Source organism: Choloepus didactylus, chromosome 2 (assembly GCF_015220235.1).
Source record: "Choloepus didactylus isolate mChoDid1 chromosome 2, mChoDid1.pri, whole genome shotgun sequence".
Classification (NCBI taxonomy): domain Eukaryota; kingdom Metazoa; phylum Chordata; class Mammalia; order Pilosa; family Megalonychidae; genus Choloepus; species Choloepus didactylus.
In genome coordinates, this window is record NC_051308.1 from 85,896,373 (window position 1) to 85,919,066 (window position 22,694).

At 38.4% G+C, this 22,694-nt stretch overlaps 1 protein-coding gene across 1 annotated transcript in view; it reads left to right on the forward strand.

Moving 5' to 3' along the window:
• The window catches only part of SEC16B (SEC16 homolog B, endoplasmic reticulum export factor), a 145,114-nt gene that overhangs the window by 26,225 nt on the left and 96,195 nt on the right, over nucleotides 1–22,694 (forward strand). Inside the window, 2 exon segments of the mRNA XM_037825279.1 lie at nucleotides 9,181–9,215; nucleotides 10,668–10,765. The gene's annotated coding sequence lies outside the window, so the exon portion shown is untranslated.

The following is a 22,694-nucleotide window of genomic DNA, read 5'->3' on the forward strand; positions in this document are numbered from 1 at the left end:
TCAGCATTTCTTTGTCTGTGAAAAATTTAAGCTCTCCCTCAAATTTGAAGGAGAGCTTTGCTGGATAAAGTATTCTTGGCTGGAAATTCCTCTCACTCAGAATTTTAAATATATCGTGCCACTGCCTTCTCGCCTCCATGGTGGCTGCTGAGTAGTCACTACTTAGTCTTATGCTGTTTCCTTTGTATGTGGTGAATTGCTTTTCTCTTGCTGCTTTCAGAACTTGCTCCTTCTCTTCTATGTTTGACAGTGTGATCAGTATATGTCTCGGAGTGGGTTTTTTTGGATTTATTCTATTTGGAGTTCGCTGAGCATTTATGATTTGTGTATTTATGTTGTTTAGAAGATTTGGGAAGTTTTCCCCAACAATTTCTTTGAATACTCTTCCTAGACCTTTACCCTTTTCTTCCCCTTCTGGGACACCAATGAGTCTTATATTCGGACGTTTCATGTTATCTATCATATCCCTGAGGTCCATTTCGAGTTTTTCAATTTTTTTTCCCCATTCTTTCTTTTATGTTTTCATTTTCCATTCTGTCATCTTCCAGGTCACTGATTCGTTGTTCAACTTCCTCTAGTCTTGTTCTATGAGTGTCCAGAATCTTTTTAATTTGGTCAACAGTTTCTTTAATTTCCATAAGATCATCCATTTTTTTATTTAGTCTTGCAATGTCTTCTTTATGCTCTTCTAGGGTCTTCTTGATTTCCTTCATATCCCGTACTAGGGTCTCATTGTTCATCTTTAGTTCTTTGAGTAGCTGCTCTAGGTGTGTCTCTTCTGGTCTTTTGATTTGGGTGCTTGGGCTTGGGTTATCCATATCGTCTGGTTTTTTCATATGCTTTATAATTTTCTGTTGTTTTGGCCTCGTGGCATTTGCTGACCTTGATAGGGTTCTTTTAGGGTTTGTAGACCAGTTGAAGTCCTTATCTCTAATTTATCAGATCTACAGCTTCGTGGAGTACACTTTCTCTAACTAACCAGCAGGTGGCGTCCACGAGCCACCTGTTCTCCACAAGCCAGATCTCCCCTGCTTAGCCTTTTTGGTGAGTGGGGGAGTGAGTCTTGTGGGGCCCAATTGGTGTCCCAAGCTTGCGTGTGTAGTTGGTGTTGCCTGCCCTGTATGTGGGGCGTGTTTCTGGGCAGTCGGGGAGGGGGGGTGGCCCTAACAATCAAATCTCCCTGATGATCCTAGAGTTTTAAAGCTACTGCAATAGTCTATTCCTTCAGTTCAGTCCTGCCACAGTTTGTCTCTGCCACTGACCCACAAGTCTTTGGTATTGGCGTATGGCTCCTGAGACTTGCAATTGGGCCCCTCTTCCAGGCTGTGCACCCCGGGTCCTCTGTTGAGGGATGACTGTGCTATGTCGCAGGTGAGTGCCGTCCCCCCAGGGCAGTTCTGGGCTGCTGGGCTGTGTTGGGAGGCTCCCAGTCTGCTCAAATGATGGCTGAATGGGGCTCTGTTAATTCACACTGCTCCCCCTTCCCAGCTCTGGGACATTCAGCTGAGGTTGCAGGGAAGGCTAATGTCCACGCCCAGTTTTGTGGTGTGTGCCTGTTATTTGAAGCACTTCCGTCACACTGGGTTGTCTGGGGCAGCTCTGGGCTATGGGGCTGGCGATGGGCAGGAGTGTTTCCTGTCCACCAGGATGGTGGCTGTGAGCGGACACCCCCCTTTTCTTGGGAAGTTGTGTTGTTTAGTGAATTTTCTCAGCCACTGGATTATTGCCTTTTGTCTCAGAGCTCTCTTAGTTCTGCTCTTGACTTGACGTGCCCAAATTTCAATTCTTTGAAGCTTTCTGTATTGAGCTTCTTAGAGTAATTGTTTTAGAAAAAGCAAAAAGGATTTAAAAAAAAAAAAAAAAAAAAAACGGCCCTCCTCAGAGATCTAATGGGTTATTGAAATGCTAATAGACAAAGCAACCAGGGCCATTAAGGAAAAGTGCCCAGGGCAGAGAGATCAGCCTTGCTTCGGGATTTGCATATGCGCCTCAAGGCCTGATCTCCGCCCTTCCCCTTTCTGTGTTCACCAGAACTCCAAAAATCCTCTGCTTTTATTTTGGAGTTTTTCGTGTTGTTCCTTTTCTAAGCCCGTCTCCTCTCCGCTGGGCTGGCTGCTCTCAGAGTCTCTGGTGTCTGGCCTCAGTCTATCTATGGTTGGAGTTTGAATCAGTAGAATGAGTTTCCGGTAAGAGCAGCCACTGCAATTCTCCCTTCTCCTTCCTGGAGCTGACAGCCCCTCCTCCCCCGGGACTGAGCCTGGCAGGGAGGGGCGCGGGTCCCCTGGCCGCAAAAACTTACAGATTTCGCTGATCTCAGCAGTTCCACGTTTTCATGAGTGTTGTATGAAGTATGCCCAAAGACAGATTGCTCTGTGGTGTCCAGTCCACGCAGTTCCTGGCTTTTTACCTACTTTCCTGGAGGAGTAACTAAAACATACAGCTCACCAGTCTGCCATCTTGCCCCGCCTCTCACAAAGAGCTATTTTATAATTAAAACAACCAGGAAGCTTGTGTTTTCCTGTGCAGTACCAGCATTTATATACTTTGCTCTTTCAAAACGAAGATGATTAAATGAATGTATAATTAATTTCACTTAACTTTAAAGCCTTTGTAATATTGTTCATGTAAATTAGTTAACATGTTGGAAAAAATTCTTTGTCAGAGCCGTTTGGGCATAGAAAATAAACCACTCTATTTATAATATATGTAATACTGGAGATACTAGTTTTTCCCAGCTGTGTTTTCTCCTGAATGTTGACTCAGGAAAGACAGATTTCTGGTAGATTTGCCCTTGATAGTTGAAACTAATATGACCACAAACTTTGCATCATGGTTTTTTTCTTTTTCTTTTTTTTTTTTTTAGTATGCATAGGATGTGAACTTCCATAGTGCCCTGTGTTTCTCCTTCATTTACTTGTACTTGTTCAATGCCTGTCTTTTCCATAGACCCTCAGATCTGTGCAGGCAGGGGCCACATGCTAAAGGTTTATCTCAGTATCCGCAGCACCAAACACTGTGCCAGGCTCCAGCAGGAACGTCTCCTATTTGTTGAACAACTGGTTGAGAGTATAATACTGTGGTTAAGAGTGTGGGCCTCTGGGGTCAGACTACCTGAGTTCACATCCTACCCCACCACTTAACTGCCTTTGGGCAAATTACTTACATCTTTGTGAATTAGTTTTCTCATCTGTAATGGGGGAAATAATATACCCTATCTCACAGGGTTGTTAGGAATATTAGATAAGTCATGTAAAGCAAAAAGTAAACACTTAGGAACATTTTAAAAGCATATGTAGCTATGTCTAAAATACAGACTTGAACTTTCTCAGCTCCCCTGAACTGTAACACTGTGCAGTGACATTTTGAAGAGCAGGATTAGAAAAGCAGTTTTCAGGTTTTGAATTTTAATAAGAACTTACTATTTTCTTAAGAGTTATAACTATACCATGATGGCCCTATGATCTCTTCAGAGGATGGCATTATTTAGATGTGTGGAGTCTTTTTTCTGCATGGAGCTTCTCATACCCATCTCAACCTTGTGCAGTACGTAAACATCACAGATCTGAGCTTGCTTATTATATAAACATCAGGTGAGATCAAAATGTGACCAGATTTAATGGATAGAAATAGTTTGTGTGAGGTTTCCTGAGTGTATCTGTGGAATATGCTTAAAAATTAAACTACTCTTTTTGTTTAGATGGTATATTGATTTTAGCTCATTGTTTCACACCCAGTTAGTGGGCCTCCCTGTATCTGCTTGGCCTCACCTGGTCCAGGCCTTGGCTACTTGTCCCTTTTCTCTAGTGATGGCCCATGCTGACCCATCCCTGCAGTCATGCAGCCCAGGCCACTGTTGCTTGGGCATATCTCCTAACACTGTTATTGTCTCATGCGTTCCCTGGGTGAAGGTTGACCTTCAGCAAGGCCTCCATTGTGCCCACGAGGCTGGAAACTGCAGTAGCTCCGTGCAGAGGTCTGACCCGAATGGAGATGTCGGAGCCTCTAACTGTGCCAGAACTGTCTGGAGGGTCTGATAGCGCAATCTAGAAGTGTGGGGAGTTTGACAAATGAAAGACAGGAGAAAAACTGCTCGCCCTTCCTCCTCCCGATGGACAGTTTCTTCCTCTCTGGAGAGGCCACACGTGAACAACAACCAGCTGCGAGTCCTCTGAAGCTATGACAGTACAGGATCAGGAACATTACACTTTGTAGTTCCTCTCCCTCCATTCTTGACTTACTTCACATTCCCCATCATTCTTGCTTCCTTGGGATAAAAGCCCTCATTGAAGCATTATGGCATATATTTTTTTTTAAATTTAATTTTGTTGAGATTGTTCAGATACCATTCAATTATCCAAAGATCCAGAGTGCACAATCAGTTGCCCACGGTACCATAATCTAGCTGTGCATCCATCACCACAATTAATTTTTTTTCAATGTTTAGAACATGTTCATTACTCCAGAAAAGAAATAAAGACAAAAAAAGAGAACTCAAATCCTCTTATACCCCTAACCACCCCCCTCCATTATTGACTCATAGTATTGGTATAGTACATTTGTTACTATTGATGAAAGAATGTTAAAATACTACGAACTATAGTACATAGTTTGCAATATGTATATTTTTTCCCTATATACCCCTCTATTATTAACTTCTAGTTATAGTGACATACATTTGTTCTAGTTCATGAAAGAGATTTCTAATATTTGTATAGTTAATCACGGACATTGTCCACCACAAGATTCACTGTTTTGTACATTCCCATCTTTTAACCTCCAACTTTCCTTCTGGTGACGTATGTGACTCTAAGCTTCCCCTTTCCACCACATTCACATACCATTCAGCACTGGTAGTTATTCTCACAAGAACGTTCTTCCGTCACCTCTGTCCACTTCCAAACACTTAAGTTCACCCTAGTTGAACATTCTGCTCATAATAAGCAACCGCTCCCCATTCTTGAGCCTCATTCTATATCCTGTTAACTTGTATTTCATGTCTATGTGTTTACATATTATAATTAGTTCACATCAGTGAGACCATGCAATATTTGTCCTTATGTATCTGACTTATTTCACTCAATATAGGGCCCTCAAGGTTTCTTCATCAACCCGTTTTTTTTTTTTAAGGCAGTTTTGTTCACCTACCGTACTTTCCGTCCTTAGTAAACAATTGATGGTTCCTTGTATAATCATGTATTTATGCATTCACTACCACCACCACTGTCTATATAACGACATCTCCAATTCTTCCACTAAGAAGGAGGAAGAGTCAAAGGAAGTAGAGAGAAAAAAGAAAAATAAAAAGAAAGAAAGAAAAAAACATGACAGCTAAAAAGCAACAAAAGGAAAGATAGAATTAAACTGAAGTAGAATAAAAGAGTCAGACAACATCACCAGTGCCAAGAGTCCCATACATTTCCCTTATGTCCCCCTCTTATTAGGTCATACATTTTTTAAGGAACCCAGGCTAAGGACAATTAACTTTGAAAATTTATTTATCTATATATTTCCTTTTTTTTCCTTAAAGTCAGGTTTATTAAGGTATAATTTGCATATAGTAATGTTCTCTTTTTTTACATGTATAATTCTCTTGAGTTTTGACAAACATAAGCATTTATGTGACCAACACCCACAATCAAGATATAGAATATTTCCACCCATCTCAAAAAGTTCCCTTGTGCCCCTTTGTAATCAGTCCCCTTTCCCTACTCCCTAGCCCTTGACTGATCTGTTTTCTGTTCCTATAGTTTTGCCTTGCCTAGAATGTGATATAAATGGAATCATACAGTATATAAGCTTTGAGTCTGGCTTCTTTTAAGTAGCACAGTGCTTCTGAGATTCAGTCATGTTGTTGCACGTGTCAGTAGTTTGTTCCCTTTTATTACTGAATAGTGTTTCATTGTATGGATGTACTGCAGTTTGTTGATTCATTCACCTGTTGATGGACATTTGATTAATTTTGGTGATTATGAATGAATCTAAAAACTTTCATGTACGGTTTTATATATGGACAAATGTTTTTATTTATCTTAGGACTGGGATTTCTGGGTCGTATGCTAGCTGTGTATGTATAACTTTCAAGAATCAGCCAAACTGTTTTCCAAAGTGGTTGTACCGTTTTGCATTCCCACTGACAACATATGAGAGTTCCAATTGCTCCACATCTCCCAGCACTTCTTATTGTCTGTTGGTTTCTTTTATTTTAGCCTTTCTAATAAGTTTGTCATGTTATCTGATTGTCAGTTTAATTTGCATTTCTCTGATGACTAATGATCTTGAGTATGTTTTTATATGTTCAGTTGCCATCTGTATCTCTTCTTTGGTGAAATACAATGCTGACTTTTAAAAGTATATTCAAATCCACTTGTATCATGGCAATGATATGAATATAATTCGGCTATGGCAATGTATCACTAACTACAAGTTTTTTTTTTAAATTCATTTTTATTGAGATATATTCACATACCATGCAGTCATACAAAGTGTACATTCAGTTGTTCACAGTACCATTACATAGTTGTGTGTTAATCACCAAAATTAATTTTTGAACATTTTCATTACCACACACAGAAAAATAATAAGAATAAAAATTACAGTGAAAAAGAACAATTAAAGTAAAAAAGAACGCTGGGTGCTTCCTTTTTTGCCCCCATTTTCCTACTCATTCATCCATACACTGGACAAAGGTGAGTGTGGTCCTATGGCTTTCCCAGTCACATTGTCACCCCTCATAAGTTACATTTTATACAATCGTCTTCAAGATTTATGGGTTCTGGGTTTTAGTTTGATAGTTTCAGGTATTTACTACTAGCTATTCCAATTCATTAGAACCTAAAAAGGGGTGTCTGTATTGTGTGCAAGACTGTCCGCCCGAGTGACCTCTCGGCTCCTTTTGGAATCTCTCAGCTACTGAAACTTGTTTCATTTCCTTTCATATCCCCCTTTTGGTCAAGAAGATGTTTGCCATCCCATGATGCCAGGTCTAGATTCCTCCCCGGGAGTCATATTCCACATTGCCAGGGGGATTCACTCCCCTGGGTGTCAGATCCCACATAGTGGGGACGGCAGTGATTTCACCTGCTAAGTTGGCTTAGCTAGAGAGAGAGGGCCACATCTGAGCAACAAAGAGGCTTCTGGGAGGAGGCTCTTAGGCACAATTATAGGGAGGCCTAGCCTCTGCTTTGCAGCAACAGTCTTCCCAAGGGCAAGTCCTGTGGTAAAGCGCTCACCCCATCAAAGCACCAGTCCCCTATGTCTGTGAGCATATCAGCAACCATCAGGGTGGGGAAGCCCAACACCCCTGAATTCTCCACCAGCTCCTCAAGGGGGCTTTGCATATTTTTTTCATTTTTTTTTTTAATTAACTCTTTTTTTTTTTAAATTAACCATATTTAAAAAAAAACATACAGTAAAAAAACATTTCAAAGAAATCATAACATAATAAGGAAGTAAGAAAAAGACAACTAGCCTAAGATAACTACTTTACTTCCAACATGTTCCTACTCTACCCCAAGAAAATAACCTAATATGGCAACATTTCTGTGGACTTGTTCCTACCATACACATCAGAAGTTAACAGACCATAGTCATTTAACAGAATGTTTAATTTACCCACCAGAGCTTATCTGTTCTTACTGGGTTGTCATTCCCCCTTCCTTAATTGCTCTCTATCACTAGTTCCCCTACGTTCTACATTATAAGCCATTTGTTTTACATTTTTCAATGTTTACATTAGTGGTAGCATATAATATTTCTCTTTTTGTGCCTGGTTTATTTTGCTCAGCATTATGTCTTCAAGGTTCGTCCATGTTGTCATGTGTTTCATGACATTGTTCCTTCTCACAGCTGTGTGGTATTCCGTCGTGTGTATATACCACATTTTATTTATCCACTCATCTGTTGAAGGACATTTGGGTTGTTTCCATCTCTTGGCAATTATGAATAATGCTGCTATGAACATTGGCATGCAGATATCTGTTCGTGTCACTGCTTTCCGATCTTCCGGGTATATACCGAGAAGTGCAATCGCTGGATCGAATGGTAGCTCTATATCTAGTTTTCTAAGGAACTGCCAGAATGACTTCCAGAGTGGCTGAACCATTATACAGTCCCACCAACAATGAATAAGAGTTCCAATTTCTCCACATCCCCTCCAGCATTTGTAGTTTCCTGTTTGTTTAATGGCAGCCATTCTAATCGGTGTTAGATGGTATCTCATTGTGGTCTTAATTTGCATCTCTCTAATAGCTAGTGAAGCTGAACATTTTTTCATGTGTTTCCTTGCCATTTGTATTTCCTCTTCAGAGAACTGTCTTTTCATATCTTTTGCCCATTTTATAATTGGGATGTCTGTACTATTGTCATTGAGTTGTAGGATTTCTTTATATATGCAAGATATCAGGCTTTTGTCAGATACGTGGTTTCCAAAAATTTTTTCCCATTGAGTTGGCTGCCTCTTTACCTTTTTGAGAAATTCCTTTGAGGTGCAGAAACTTCTAAGCTTGAGGAGTTCCCATTGATCTATTTTTTCTTTTGTTGCTTGTGCTTTGGGTGTAAAGTCTAGGAAGTGGCCGCCTAATACAAGGTCTTGAAGATGTTTTTCTATATTATCTTCCAGGAGTTTTATGGTACTTTCGTTTATATTGAGATCTTTGGTCCATTTTGAGTTAATTTTTGTGTAGGGTGTGAGGTAGGGGTCCTCTTTCATTCCTTTGGATATGAATATCCAACTCTCCCAGCCCCATTTGTTGAATAGAACTTTATGACCCAGTTCAGTGACTTTGGGGGCCTTATCAAAGATCAGGCAGCCATAGATCTGGGGGTCTATCTCTGAATTCTCAATTCGATTCCATTGATCTATATGTCTATCTTTGTGCCAGTACCATGCTGTTTTGACAACTGTGGCTTTATAACAAGCTTCAAAGTCAGGGAGTGTAAGTCCTCCCACTTCGTTTTTCTTTGTTAGAGTGTCTTTAGCAATTCGAGGCATCTTCCCTTTCCAAATAAATTTGATAACTAGCTTTTCCAAGTCTGCAAAGTAGGTTGTTGGAATTTTGATTGGGATTGCATTGAACTGTAGATGAGTTTGGGTAGAATTGACATCTTAATGACATTTAGCCTTCCTATCCATGAACATGGAATATTTTTCCATCTTTTAAGGTCCCCTTCTATTTCTTCCAGGTATATACCGAGAAGTGCAATCGCTGGATCAAAGGGTAACTCTATATCTAGTTTTCTAAGGAAGTGCCAGACTGACTTCCAGAGTGGCTGAACCATTATACAGTCCCACAAACAATGAATAAGAATCCCGATTTCTCCACATCTCTCCAGCATTTGTAGTTTCCTGTTTGTTGAATTGCAGCCATTCTAGCTGGTGTGAGATGGTATCTCATTGTGGTCTTAATTTGCATCTATCTAATAGCTAGTGAAGCTGAACATTTTTTCATGTGTTTCTTGTCCATTTGTATTTCCTCTTCAGAAAACTGTCTTTTCATATCTTTTGCCCATCTTATAACTGGGCTGTCTGTACTATTGTCATTGAGTTGACTAACTACAAGTTTTTACCTTTTAAAAGCAATCCCACTCAGTCCCAGATTTATTCATTCACTCATGAATTTGTTTTATTCATCAAACATTCACTGAATATCTTCTTTATGTCAGTCAATAAAAAGTAAGATCTAGTTCTGTCCTGAAGGAGTTTATTTTTCAGGTGGGAATATTTCAGTACAGTGCTATGATAGGGAGAAGAGCCGGTTTCTAATGGGAAGCATGAATCAGCATGATGTATTTACGGAACCGTAAATTAATCTGATTATTCCTGCTTGATGAGCTAATTAAAAATTCCAACAACAGAACCTTCACATTCTAAAACAAAAGCATTATCCTTACTCTGCCCCAGGCTGGGGTTGCATGTCTCCAGAGACAAATTTAATTATGGCTTCATCCCAGTAGAGAACTGCAAAGCAGAGAAACAACCTGTGTTGGGAACAGCCTGTGTATCTTTCAGTATTGGGAAGCCTCTTTCTCTGTAACACAGCCTTTAGACTATGGAAGGAGGAACATGTCCCTAGGTATCTTGAATTAGCTTTCAGAAAACCTCGATCTAAAAAAAAGACCCTGGTCTAAAGCCATGAACTTTACTGCTTGGTCTCTCACTTAGTCTTATAACTCTTATTAAACCCCAGTCCTTAAATTCACTGGTTGTCTGGTTTCCCAGTTCAGATAGAGAACACAAGGTAGAAAGGGCCAGAGGGGGATTATTTTTAGAAGCAGTCACAATGATAACAGAAGTGGCAACTTGACATGGAGAGAAGTGACAGCACATCTGAAAGACAGAAGGGAAAAAACAGAAGATAAAACAGTGGGTGTTCAAAATTATGAGATTCCCAAAGTTAGGGAACAAAAAAGGTTATGCTTTCTCCCCCAGTATTATCTTTTAAAGAAGTCAGGGAAATATATGATATGTATTTTTATAAAGCTTTATATCCAAAATGGTTAAAAATAAGCTTTAGTACCTAGAGGGGCAACTTTTTTTTTTTTTTTTTTTTAATGTTAACATTTATTTGCAGGAGATACCTCATTTCCCTAGGATGCCAGGTATAAAAGGCATCAGTATTCTGAATAATACTTATTTTCCAAAGTATTTTTTTATTGTTGGGTTATTACAGACTTCTGGGAACGAGTGACTGCTGACTGACAGGGACAGTGATGCAGCATGAGTCACCTAGAGAAGTGTCTGCTCTGTTGAGTGATCGATGGGGCGGGGGTGAGTGTTTCCAACATCTGTCTTGACTTCTTCAGCCTCCTCTGAGTGAGTCTAAATTTGCTTAGATTGGAAAGGTCTCTGCAAGGCACAAAGTCTTGAAAGACAGATGTTTTTGAAACCAGGGATTTCATGCTGTAGAGAGATTGCCATGATTGATTTGTTTCCGTGCTTATTTTTAATGATTTATTTTTCTTACACTTTTTTCAGGGTGGAGATCTTGAGTGAAGGGGTTGTGTCATCATAATTCACAGTTCAAAGCCTTTTTTTTTGTCACTGGACTACACAAAGCCCTTCTTTTGCTTTTATTTCTCTTTATTTGTATGTATGAATGTCTATATTTACTTCTTCCCCTTAATCTTCATTTCCCACTGCTATTCCCAATCATTTTCTACCCCTCAGAGTTAGTAAAACATAGAGAAGTATTTTGAGTGATCATATATATATATATTTTTAATGTTTACTACACATTTTTTTTTATTAGAGAAGTTGTGAGTTTACAAAACAATCATGCATAAAATACAGGAATCCCATATATCACCCTACCATAACACCTTGCATTGGTGTGGAATCTTTATTACTATTGATGATAGCACTTTTTTTTAAAAAAAATAATTGTACTATTTTTGTTTAACAGTGGTTATCTTTGTTACAATTGATGAAAGATTGTTAAAATAGTTCTATCTATTGTCCATTGTTTACATAAGTGTTTTTTTCTCATATACTGCCCTATTATTGCCACCTTGTATTAGTATTGTACATTTCTAATAATTCGTGAAAGGACATTCTTATGCTTGTACTATTAACCATAGTCCATCGTCTGTAATAGGGTTCACTGTGCTCTACAGTCCTATGTTTTTAATTTTTTATTCTAGTAATATATACATTCTGAAGTTTCCTCTTTTAACCACATTTCACCTATGTAGTTCAGTGCTGTTGATCACACTCACAATAATGTCCTACCATCACCTCTATCCATTTCCACTCATTTAAATTCATACTAGTTAAAAATTCTGTACATCTTAAGCAACTGCTTTTCATTATCTAACCTCATTCTATATTCTGGTAACCTATATTCTTGAGTCTATGTCTGTAAGTTTACATAGTATAATTAGTTCATATTAGTGAGATCATACAATATTTGTTCTTTTGTGTCTGGCTTAGTTCACTCAACATAATGTCCTTAAGCTTTATCCATGTTGTGACTTGCATCAGGACTTCATACCTTTTTACAAATGAATAATATTCCATCGTGTGTATATACCACATTTTGTTTATCCATTCATTGGTTGATAGACAGTTGCGTTGCTTCCATCTTTTGGCAATTGTGAATAATGCTGTGAACATCAGTGTGAAAGTTCCTGCTTTCAGATCTTCTGGATACATATCTAGTAGCAGGATTGCCTGATCATATGGCAATTCTATACGTAGCTTCATGAGGAAATGTGAAACTCTTCCACAGCAGCTGCACCATTTTGCATTTCCACCAGCAATGAATGAGTGTTCCTATTTCTCCACATCCTCTCCAACACTTGCAATTTTCCATTTTTTTAAGAGTAGCCATTCTAATGGGTATGAAATGGTATCTCATTGTGGTTTTGATTTGCATTTCCCTAATAGCTAGTGATGTTGGGCATCTTTTCATGTGCTTTTTAGCCATTTGTATTTCCTCTTTGGAAAAATGGCTATTCAAGTCTTTTTCCCATTTTTTAATTGGGTTGTTTGTCTTTTATTGTTGAGTTGTAGGAATTTGTTATATATTTCTGGATATTAAACCCTTATCAGATATGTGGTTTCCAGATATTTTCTCCTATTGAGTAGATTGTCTTTTCACTTTCTTGACAAAGCCCTTTGCACAAAAGCTTTTAATTTTGAGGAGGTCCCATTTATCTGTTTTTTTTTTTTTTCTTCATTGCTTGCTTTGGGTGTAAAGTCTAAGAAACCATTGTTTACCATAGGTCTTGAATATGCTTCCAACATTTTCTTCTAGGAGTTTTATGGTCATGGTTCTTAAATTTAGGTCTTTGATCCATTTTGAGTTAATTTTTGTATAAGGTGTGAGATAGGGGTCCTCTTTTATTCTTTTGCATATGCACATCCAGTTCTCTCAGCACCATTTGTTGAAGATACTGTCCTTTCCCAATCAAGTGCACTTGGCAGCCTTAGCAAAAAACAGTTTGCCAGAGAGTCTATTTCTGAAATTTCAGTTTGATTCCGTTGGCCTATATGTCTGTCTGTGTGCTGGTACCATGCTGTTTTGACCACTGTGGCTTTGCAACATGCTTTGGAGTTAGGAAGTGTGAGTCCTCCAACTTCTTCTTTTTCAAGATGTTTTTGGCTATTCAGGGTCCCTTACCCTTGCAATTGACTCTTCTATTTTTGCAAATCTTTTTTATTATTCTTAAAAAAATTTTTTTTGAAGTAGTGAATATGTTCAAGTGCTGATTGTGGCAATGAATGCACAACTATATGATGATACTGTGAACAATTGATTGTATACTGTGGATGATTGTATAGTTTGTGAATATATCTCTATAAAATTGCAGGGAAAAATAGAAACAGAAGGATATAAGTGCTGGAGAAAACATGAAGAGAGGGAAGCACCTATTCACTGTAGCTGGGGAAGTAGAATGGTGTAGCCTATCTGGAAGACAGTGTGGTGATTCCACAAGAAGCTAAGTATTTGGGTGCCATAAGGTCCTCCAGATTCATTATTGGTATATACTCGGAAGATCTGAGAGCAGGGACACAAATGGACATTTGCACACTGGTATTTATGGTGACAGTATTCATGATTTGCAATGTACAGGGGTGGCGTAAGGGTACATCGACTGATGAACAGAATGGTGAACTGTAGTGTGTGCATACAATGGAATATTGAGCAGCTGCAAGAAGGAATGAAGCTGTGAGACATGCAACGAGGTGAATGGATCTTGAGGACAGCATTTTGAGTGAAGTAAACCAAAAACGAAAAGATAAACACTGTAATGCCTCACTAATATGGACTAACTGTAATGTGTAAACTCTGAGAATTGAATCTTAGGGCACAGGTTATCAGGAGAATGCTTATTGTAATGGTCCCTAGATTGTAAGCTCTTATGGCACTCACGTCTATTCCTGAGTTGTAATGGTTGTCTCTAAATTCTGAGATGCTGAGATGCTTTGTGGTTGGTCTCTGTAACTTTGGATATCTGTGTGACATCTGAGACTCAGAGCTAGAGTTCGGCATTCATGAATGTCATAATTACCTCATACAGCAACTGTTAAAAAAGCTGAAAAAGCGTTCAGACTTCAATTAGAGATATGAATGATGTGGATCTGGTAGGACTAAGGCAAATCAGGCCAAAGAGTAAACGATGAGATTGTGTTACAAAGCATCTGATTATCTTGATGAGTTCACTCTGAAGGTCCTTTCTCTTTCTTGACTGTGGTTTCATTGTTGATGGACTTTGCATTAAGATTCTTCTCTGACACTTGGTCATCTTATTCTAGACCTTTAGAATTTCCCACTTTTAACTGACCAGACTTTTTTCAGCTCTTCTTCATCTGATTCTTGCCCTGGCCATGCAGTACAATTTTTCAGATTGCACTATTTGTACAATTGTTTCACCCCCAAGGGGAAAGCTTCCTTTCCCCTGTTCCTTCTCTGGGAATCTCTGTCTGTTGTGTTTGTTTTGTTTTGCCTGTATAGTTTTCTTTCTTTTCTTTTTTTTTCAAAAACTCTTCTTTCATTTTCTGTAGCTGCTTTTGCTTAGAGGACAAATTCTGGGAGGAGCATCACCCCAGCAAGGACTTTCACAAGTTTGTATTTCCCAGCCAAAACAGAGCCAGGGGCGCATAAACGGGGCATAGATCAGCTCCATGGAGCCCTGTGTAGAGGGTCAGGAAAGATACCCAAAGCTTTTTTGACAGCTCCCTGAAGCTGCACTTTCCTGGCCTGCCCAGTAGATGGTATCTTTCAGCAAACTCTTCTCTGCAACCCGAAGGAGGCCTGTGTCTTAAAACCTCAACTGCCTCTGCCCCTGTTTGCAGTGTGGTTAAAACAATCGCTGCATCCAACTTTGTCCAGGGTGAGTTGAACCAGTAGCTCAGAACTAGGACCCAGCAATCCGAATTCGGTAATTAAAAGCTTTAATCAGCACTTGGCCGAGTCCCCCTCCCCATTCTTTGGAAAGAGGATTTTTATGTCCCTTTATGTCTTCCACAGCTAGCCAGGGGTTGGACCCTGAGGTGGCCTACTAGGAGAGTGGGGGATGGGTGCTGCCAGCCACTGTTTGGCGCCAGCTCCTCACATTTCTTTACCACAGCTTTTCAGCCTCTTTCTCCTGTTCTTCTCTGGATTCTGTACAGGCCTCTGGAACCCCAGAACAGTTGTTTCAGACACTTCTTGTCTGTTTACTAGTTGTTTTGGAGGAAGGAATGAGTCCTGGAGCTCTGTGCTCTACCATCCTCCCTGGATGTTGTACCTTCATATATTTTTTTAAGCTACATAAATGGTGTTGTGCTATAGATTTCTTTCTGTTTCTTAACTTTTCCCTCAGTGCTTTTTAAGATCCATCTCTGTTGCTATGTGCATATCCAGTTCATTGCTTCCTACTTCTCCATAGTAGTCCATGGTGTACATCCACCATAGTTTACAAATCCATTCCTTAAGTGATAAACTTTGAGGTTAACTCTGATTCCCTGCCATCATAATAAGTACTGCAATAAATGGTACTCATATATGCAACCAGAGGGACTTGGGGAAATGTTTCTTTGGGGACATTTTCTCCACGGTAGGATTGTTGGGTCATAGGATATTTACATACTTAATTTGACTGCCAGTTGCTGTCCAATATGATTTGACTAGCTTATGCCTCTGCTAGAATGCATTAGAATTCCTGATTATTTGATACCCTGTCAATATGTATAAGCAGCCAGCCTTTTGTTGTTATAATTTGTGTTTCCCTTATTTCTGTTGAATTTGAGCATCTCTTTATATATTTGCTGGTCATTCTGGTTTCCAATCTTCTGGACTTTTTTTCTTTTTCTTTTTCTCTTTTCTTCCCTGTACCCCCCCAGTTTTTAAGAGTTCCTTGTTGTGCATAACAATAACTTGGGATTCTTGTTCAAATGATGATTCTGATCCAGTAGTGCTGAGATGGGACTCAGAATCATACATAGCTAATTAACCTCCAGGTGGTGTAACAGCCCATGGACCTTGAACTACCCTTTGACTTGCAAGGTTCTAGGTGTAAATTTTATACTTTGCAAAAGTCTCATTCCAGATTTGTCATGTGTCTGTCACCTTTGTTTATATTTAATGTAATCACCTCAATATTATGGTTAGTGCTGTTTTGGGCTTAAGAAGTCCTTAGTTATTTCTGGGCCACAATGATTTTCTTTTCCATTTTCTGCTGTTAGTTTCATAGTTTTATTTCACTTTTAGGAATTTAATCCCTCTGAAGTTGCCTTTTTATTGGGTATAAATTAGGTAACTGGTTTTTATTTTTTTCCTGATAGTGAGACAGTTTTCCCAGCTCCAAATATTGCATTGTTTCTTCACTAATGGTGAAGTGTCTCCTCCATTTTATTTCAAGTTCTAGGATACATGAGAGTCTGTTCTTTGCTCTATATCCTATTTCGTTGGTTTATGTATCTGTTCCTATACCAGTGCCATACTGTTTTTATTTTTATAGCTTTGAAGTGTGTTAATATCTGGAAGGCTAACTCTTCTACCTTTGTTCTTTTTCAAACTTACCTTAGCTCTTTGTGGATTGTTATCTTTTTACATTAATTTTAGAATAAGCTTGTTTGGTTCCTCAAAAAATCTGGCTGAAATTTGGATTGGAATTACAAATTTGGGGGAGGGGATTAATATTTTTACAATGCTAAGTTGCTTGATCTATGAAGAAATTATTTAAGTCTTTCATGTCTTTTAATAGCACTTACATTGTTTCTCCATAAAGTCTTACGGATTATTCTTAGTTATGTAGTGATAAGTACTTTATGGTTATTATTGCCTTTGAGGACAATATTTTATTACTGTTATTTTTCCTAGTTGATTATTTCTTATTCAGAGAAATTTTTGTCTGCTGATCTTATTATCTCATAATCTTTTTTCATTTTAGTTTGAAATAATTTCATACTTAAAGTACAGTTGCTAAAATAATACAAAACCCGCACTGAGAGCTTCAACATATCTCACACCCAGATATCCAGTTCCACCAACCTTTACCATTTTGCCACATTTGCTTCATTCTATCTATCCATTACCTATCCATCAATCTTCCTATCAATCCATCCATCATCTGTCTATCTACCTATCTATTGATCTATTTTCTAAACATTTGGAAGTAGATTGTATATATCATGTTTCTTGAACATTTAATATTTCCATGTGCATTTCCTAAGAACAAGAATATTCACTTATGTAACTACCTTAATTCTAATTATCAAGTTCAAGAACTTGAACATTGATATAAAGCTTATAGTCTATATTCCAATTATTCTACATGTCCCCAAAATGTCCTTTTGAACATTTAGTCTTAAATTATTAGATTCAGTCCAGGATCATGTGTTACGTTTAATTCTCATTGTGTATCTTACAATTTTACTGACCTTTCTTATTACTTGTTTGTTGCTTTGATTAGTTTTCCCATGTAGATTATTATATTGCCTACAAAGAATGGCACTTTTGTCTATTTTCTTCTGTTTTTCTTTGCTTTTTAATTTGTTTTATAACCTTGTACTTCTAAACAGGATTTGAGATAGATTACAATTTGCTACACAAGAAACAGGATAATTTTAGTAACAAGATAAAAATATAAAAAATTAAAGTATTGACTCTTCTGGCAGAGGCTCCAGTCTTTCAAAACCTGGAGCACAGAACAATTTCAATAGAATATGGGTAGCCCTGAGAACTGTATCTGAGGTCATTTATCTGATATCATTGAAAATTTTAGATTTAGGCAGAGAGAAAAACCTGAAGCTAGATTATTCTTAAATATTCTTGTTTTCCTTTGACTTTGAGATGATTAGTTAGTACTTTAAATTTTACTAGAGGCACATCTTAATATTTTGTTATGTTAATAACTAAACCAGCAACAAATGTTTTTTGAAATAAGTATGTATGCAAGTCTGACCATGTTTGTTCTGTTTGTTATTTTAGGGAATGACACTTTACTTCTGTGATATAGCACAAATTCATGGGCAAGGTGCTCATCTCTCTTAAATAAGTCCTCACCTCAGCAGTAGACTCCATCAGTTTTCCAAAAAACCTGATTTCTATCCTGTGTTCCTACGGGTGTCACCACCTTCCTTACTTATCCAGCTTTAAAATCAGTCACCTTTTTTTTTTACTTATTGATCATAATTAGTGTGATCATGTTTATTGCCCAAATTTGAATGCTTTTGAGAATAAAAGGGTGCTATTAATAATTACACAGGAAAACAGGTGTCCAGGCAAACCAGGATATATGGTGGCCCTGTTCATAGTGGATCAATTGCCAAGTTCTGTCAGCCCCACCTCTACAATGTCTCTCACTTCCATATCCCCTTTTTCATTCTGACTATCTGTTATTATCTGTTATCTGTCTGTTATTTCCAGTGACTCCCTTATTGGTTTTCCTACTTTAAACTACTCCCACTCCCTCCACACGTTATAGATTATTGCCATGGTGACCTTCCTGAAGCATAGCTAGGACCATATCTTGTCTCAAAAAACCTAAGTGGTTCACCATTGTCTACGTAGTGCAGTTCAGACTCCTTGAGCTAGAATTTCATCCCAGTCATGATTTTGCCCCTCTCTCCTTTCTAGTCTTATAGTTACAATTCCACTGGTCCCTAAGCATGCATGGCACTTTCCTGCCTCCCTTCTTTTGCTCTTCTAGTTCCCTCTACTCCCTCATCCCAACCTCAAGACCTACCTCTGCCATGAAGCCTTTCCTCTAAGAAGGATGGTAACCACTCTTCTCCTTTTTTGCCTTTCAGAAGCTTCTCTCACAGGGTTTGTCACATTCTGCCTTGCATCATAGGGAGCAGCACATATAGGGAAATGAACACAAGAAACTGAACCCTCCAATGTCGGTTTGAATCCCAACCCACCACTTTGGAGGTAGTTACTTAAGGTCTCTGAGTCTGCATTTTCTCAACTGTAAAGTGAAACAAGGTTGTTGTGAGTGATACATGCAATGACTGGGTAAAGCACCTAGCACATGGTAAGCCACTGGAAAATGCCCATCACTTTCACTTCTTTCTCCCTTTTTTTCCCAGTGTATTGTAAGTTCCTTGAGAGCAGGTACCACGTCTAATACACCTTTGTACCTCCCCCCCCAGCTTGCATAGTGAGTTATCCTTAGTAAATATTCAAAACATTGAATTGAATTTGAATAAACTGCATGCCTTAAATTGTGGAATGAAGTTAAATATATGTGTACCTTCACATCTAAGTGAATCCATTCAGGGCAGAGAACAGCGAGTGTATGGAAATGCCTTGTTTAGACTGAAGTAAGCTGGAGTCCCTGCCATTTCTGGTCTGTGGGGAGGGATCATGTACCTTTGATGGATGCTAAGCATCATACTCTACTGCTCTGATTGCATGAGTGATAATTCTCAAAAAGGAAGGAGGTTGATTTAGTTTCCTAGGCTCCTTAAAGCAGATACCATGAAATGGATTGGCTTAAACAACTGAAATTTGTTAGCTTACAGGTTGAGGCTGAGAAAATGTCCAAATCACGGCATCATCAAGGTGATGCCTTCTTCTCAGAGCCTGGCTGCCAGTGATCCTTGACTCCTCTGCCACATGGCAAGGCACATGGTGCATCTGCTGGCCTCTCCCTTCTCTTCCAGGTTTTGTTGATTTCAGCTTCTTGCTTCCATGGCTTTTTTTTTTTCTCTCTGTATTCATTCCCTTTATAAAGGACTCCAGTAAGAGGGTTAAGACCCATCCTGAATGACGTGGGTCACTCCTTAACTGAAGTTGCCTCATCGAAAGTTCCTACTTACAATGGGTTTATACCCACAGGAAAGGATTAATATTAAGAAATTGTCTTTCTGGGGGTACATACAGCTTCAACCACCACAGAGGTATAAAAACAGACACCTGACACAGCAGGGGTCTGAGTATTTCTTATTCTTGATGAGGTCATGTTCCGATAAATGTGGTAAGAAGTTTGTTCTGATATGTACCTCAGGCTGTTTAAAAACACTTATCTTCTTAGGTGCTTTCCACCAAAATTCTTTTAAAGAATAGAAATGTAAAATAGGGAGTGAACATTTAGGAAAATAATTTGAAACAAATTCACAGAAGGAGGAGGAAGGGGAAAGATGGCAGGAAATCAGCCACGCGTCTGTTTTGGGCCCACGTAATGTTCTATGGGGCCAGAAGCACATGATGCTGCCTCTTCCATGCCTCGGTTGGCAGCTGCTGCGCTTTTGGGAAGCTGCATATCCAGTAGTTCTGTTTAATGATATATCTCACCTGCCTTCTCCTAGCCCAACTTCTTCATTTAAAAGATTTTTATTGTAGTAAAATATACACACACACAAAGTGTCCTATTTTATCCATTTAAAAATATACAATCCAGCGGTCTTAATTACGTTTACAGTATTGTGCTACCAGCACCCCCATCCATTACCAAAACTTTTTCATCATGCCAAACAGAAACTCTGTATCTATAAGTACTATCTCCTTATCTCCCTCTCCCTATCCCTTAGTAACTTCTAATCTACTTTCTGTCTCTATGAATTTGCTTATTCTAGATATTTCATATAAGTGGAATTATACCATATTTTCCTTTCATGTCTGTCTTATTTCACTGTGTAATGTTTTCAGGGGTCATCCATGTTGTACCTTGAATTAGAACTTCATTCCTTCTTATGGCTGTATAGTATTCCATTGTACGTGTATACTGCATTTTGTTTATCCAGTTATCCGTTGATGGACACTTGAGTTGTTTCCACCTTTTGGCTATTGTGAATAATGCTGCTGTGAACATAGGTGTACAAGTATCTGGTGAGTCTCTGTGTCATTTCTTTTAGGTGTATATCTAGAAGTGGAATTTGCAGGGTCATATGTTAATTCTATGTTTAACTTTTTGAGGAACTGCCAAACTGTTTTCCAGAGCAGCTGCACCATTTTACATTCCCACCAAAAGGTACAAGGCTTCCAATTTCTCCACATCCTCTCCAACACTCGTTATTCTCTGTTTTTGTTCAATAATAACCGTACTGGTGGGTGGGCTACTTCATCTTAACATAAGCTATTTCTATATTTAAGTGAAAGTGGGTTTTAAAAACTACAAGTAACTTATCTTTGAGACTAATTTTAGAATTTCATGAAACCCTTTGGGTTAATTTAAGACCCCAGGAGAGAAGGAAGACAAAAAAATCAGGATTGGGGAAAGTGCACTAGACCAGCCAGGAGCTTCCTTTCCCGCAGTTCAGTGAGTGTTGCAAGTAATAAAGATCAGTTGTCCCCAGCTCACTAATGTCAAAATGACTTTGATTGAAAGAGGCAGTCATTCAGGATAGCGAGTTTCTTCAGGTTTAACAAGTATTGGTTAGAACCCCTAATGACCTTCTCTCTGCTTTGTGTTTCTGCTTCAATGGAATGATTTGATTTGAAAGCATTTGACTCACATTTTAGTCATTGTTTGGTTGTTTCACCATCTGAGCTATTAGTTAGTCTGAAAAAAAAAAAATCAATGTGACTCCAAGTGACAGCATTTATTCTGTATTCACAGACTTTCCCCAGTTCTCCCTTGTAGGCTGGCTGCTGGAGAAGTCACTCCCACACAGCTACCTCCCTTTTTTCAGTGACTATGGAACTGTCCACCTGCACACACTTCTTTCAGCAATCAGAGTGAGGTTGTGTGCTGTTAGCTATGGAATAATCCTATCTACACATCACCAGTATATTTGTCCCTGTTCCTTCCTCTGTAATCTGTGTGGATTTAGAAAACTCTTTTTTCTATTTGAGGTATGATAAAGACAATAAATAAAAACTTTGTTATTTGACAACTAGAGGAAAATAGAGGTGCCTTTACATAATCATTTTTTTGAAATACAAAATCTAAGGAAAGTAAGAAATAATTCTTGTTGCTGTTTCTTTCTCTTATTTTTCTTTCTAAGGCTGTATAAGTAAATTATAGAGCAGTGACTTTTCAAACTCTTTGTTTATAAAAATCATGTGAGGGGAAGACCTACATAAACAAACAGAAGCTCTGGCATGTCCGATTGTTCTCTTCTGTTTTACTTTTTCATCAGCGCTTATTATTAGATTAAAGATCCGAATTAGAAATATACTGGTTTCTGGAACCTCATTATTATTGAGGAATCACATACAAGTATTTTTAAAAATCTTTTTACTGTATTTAGAAATGATCAGTTTCTTAATTTTTAGTAAACTTCATTATTTAAAAAATCGTATTAAAATAATTACAACAATACTATATGATCATTGAAAAAAAGTCAAATTATCTAGAAGTTTATTGTTAGAAATCATTATCCTGCTAATCCTTTCTCATTCCTGTTCTCTAGGGCAACCACTGTTAGTGGTTTGGTTAGTTAATCTTTCATTTCTTTTTAAACACACACACACACACACACAGGCTTTGCTTTTTTTAAAAAATAAGAACTTATATATGAGTTTTAAAAATAACTAATTGTTCTAGTTTGCTAATGCTGCGGAATGCAAAACACCAGAGGTGGATTGGCTTTTATAAAAAGGGGGTTTATTTAGCTACACAGTTACAGTCTTAAGGCCATAAAGTGTCCAAGGTAACACATCAGTAATCAGGTACCTTCACTGGAGGATGGCCAATGGCGTCTGGAAAACCTCTGTTAGCTGGGAAGGCACGTGGCTGGCATCTGCTCCAAAGTTCTCATTTCGAAATGGCTTTCTCCCAGGAAGTTCCTCTCTAGCAAGCTTGCTCCTCTTCAAAATGTCACT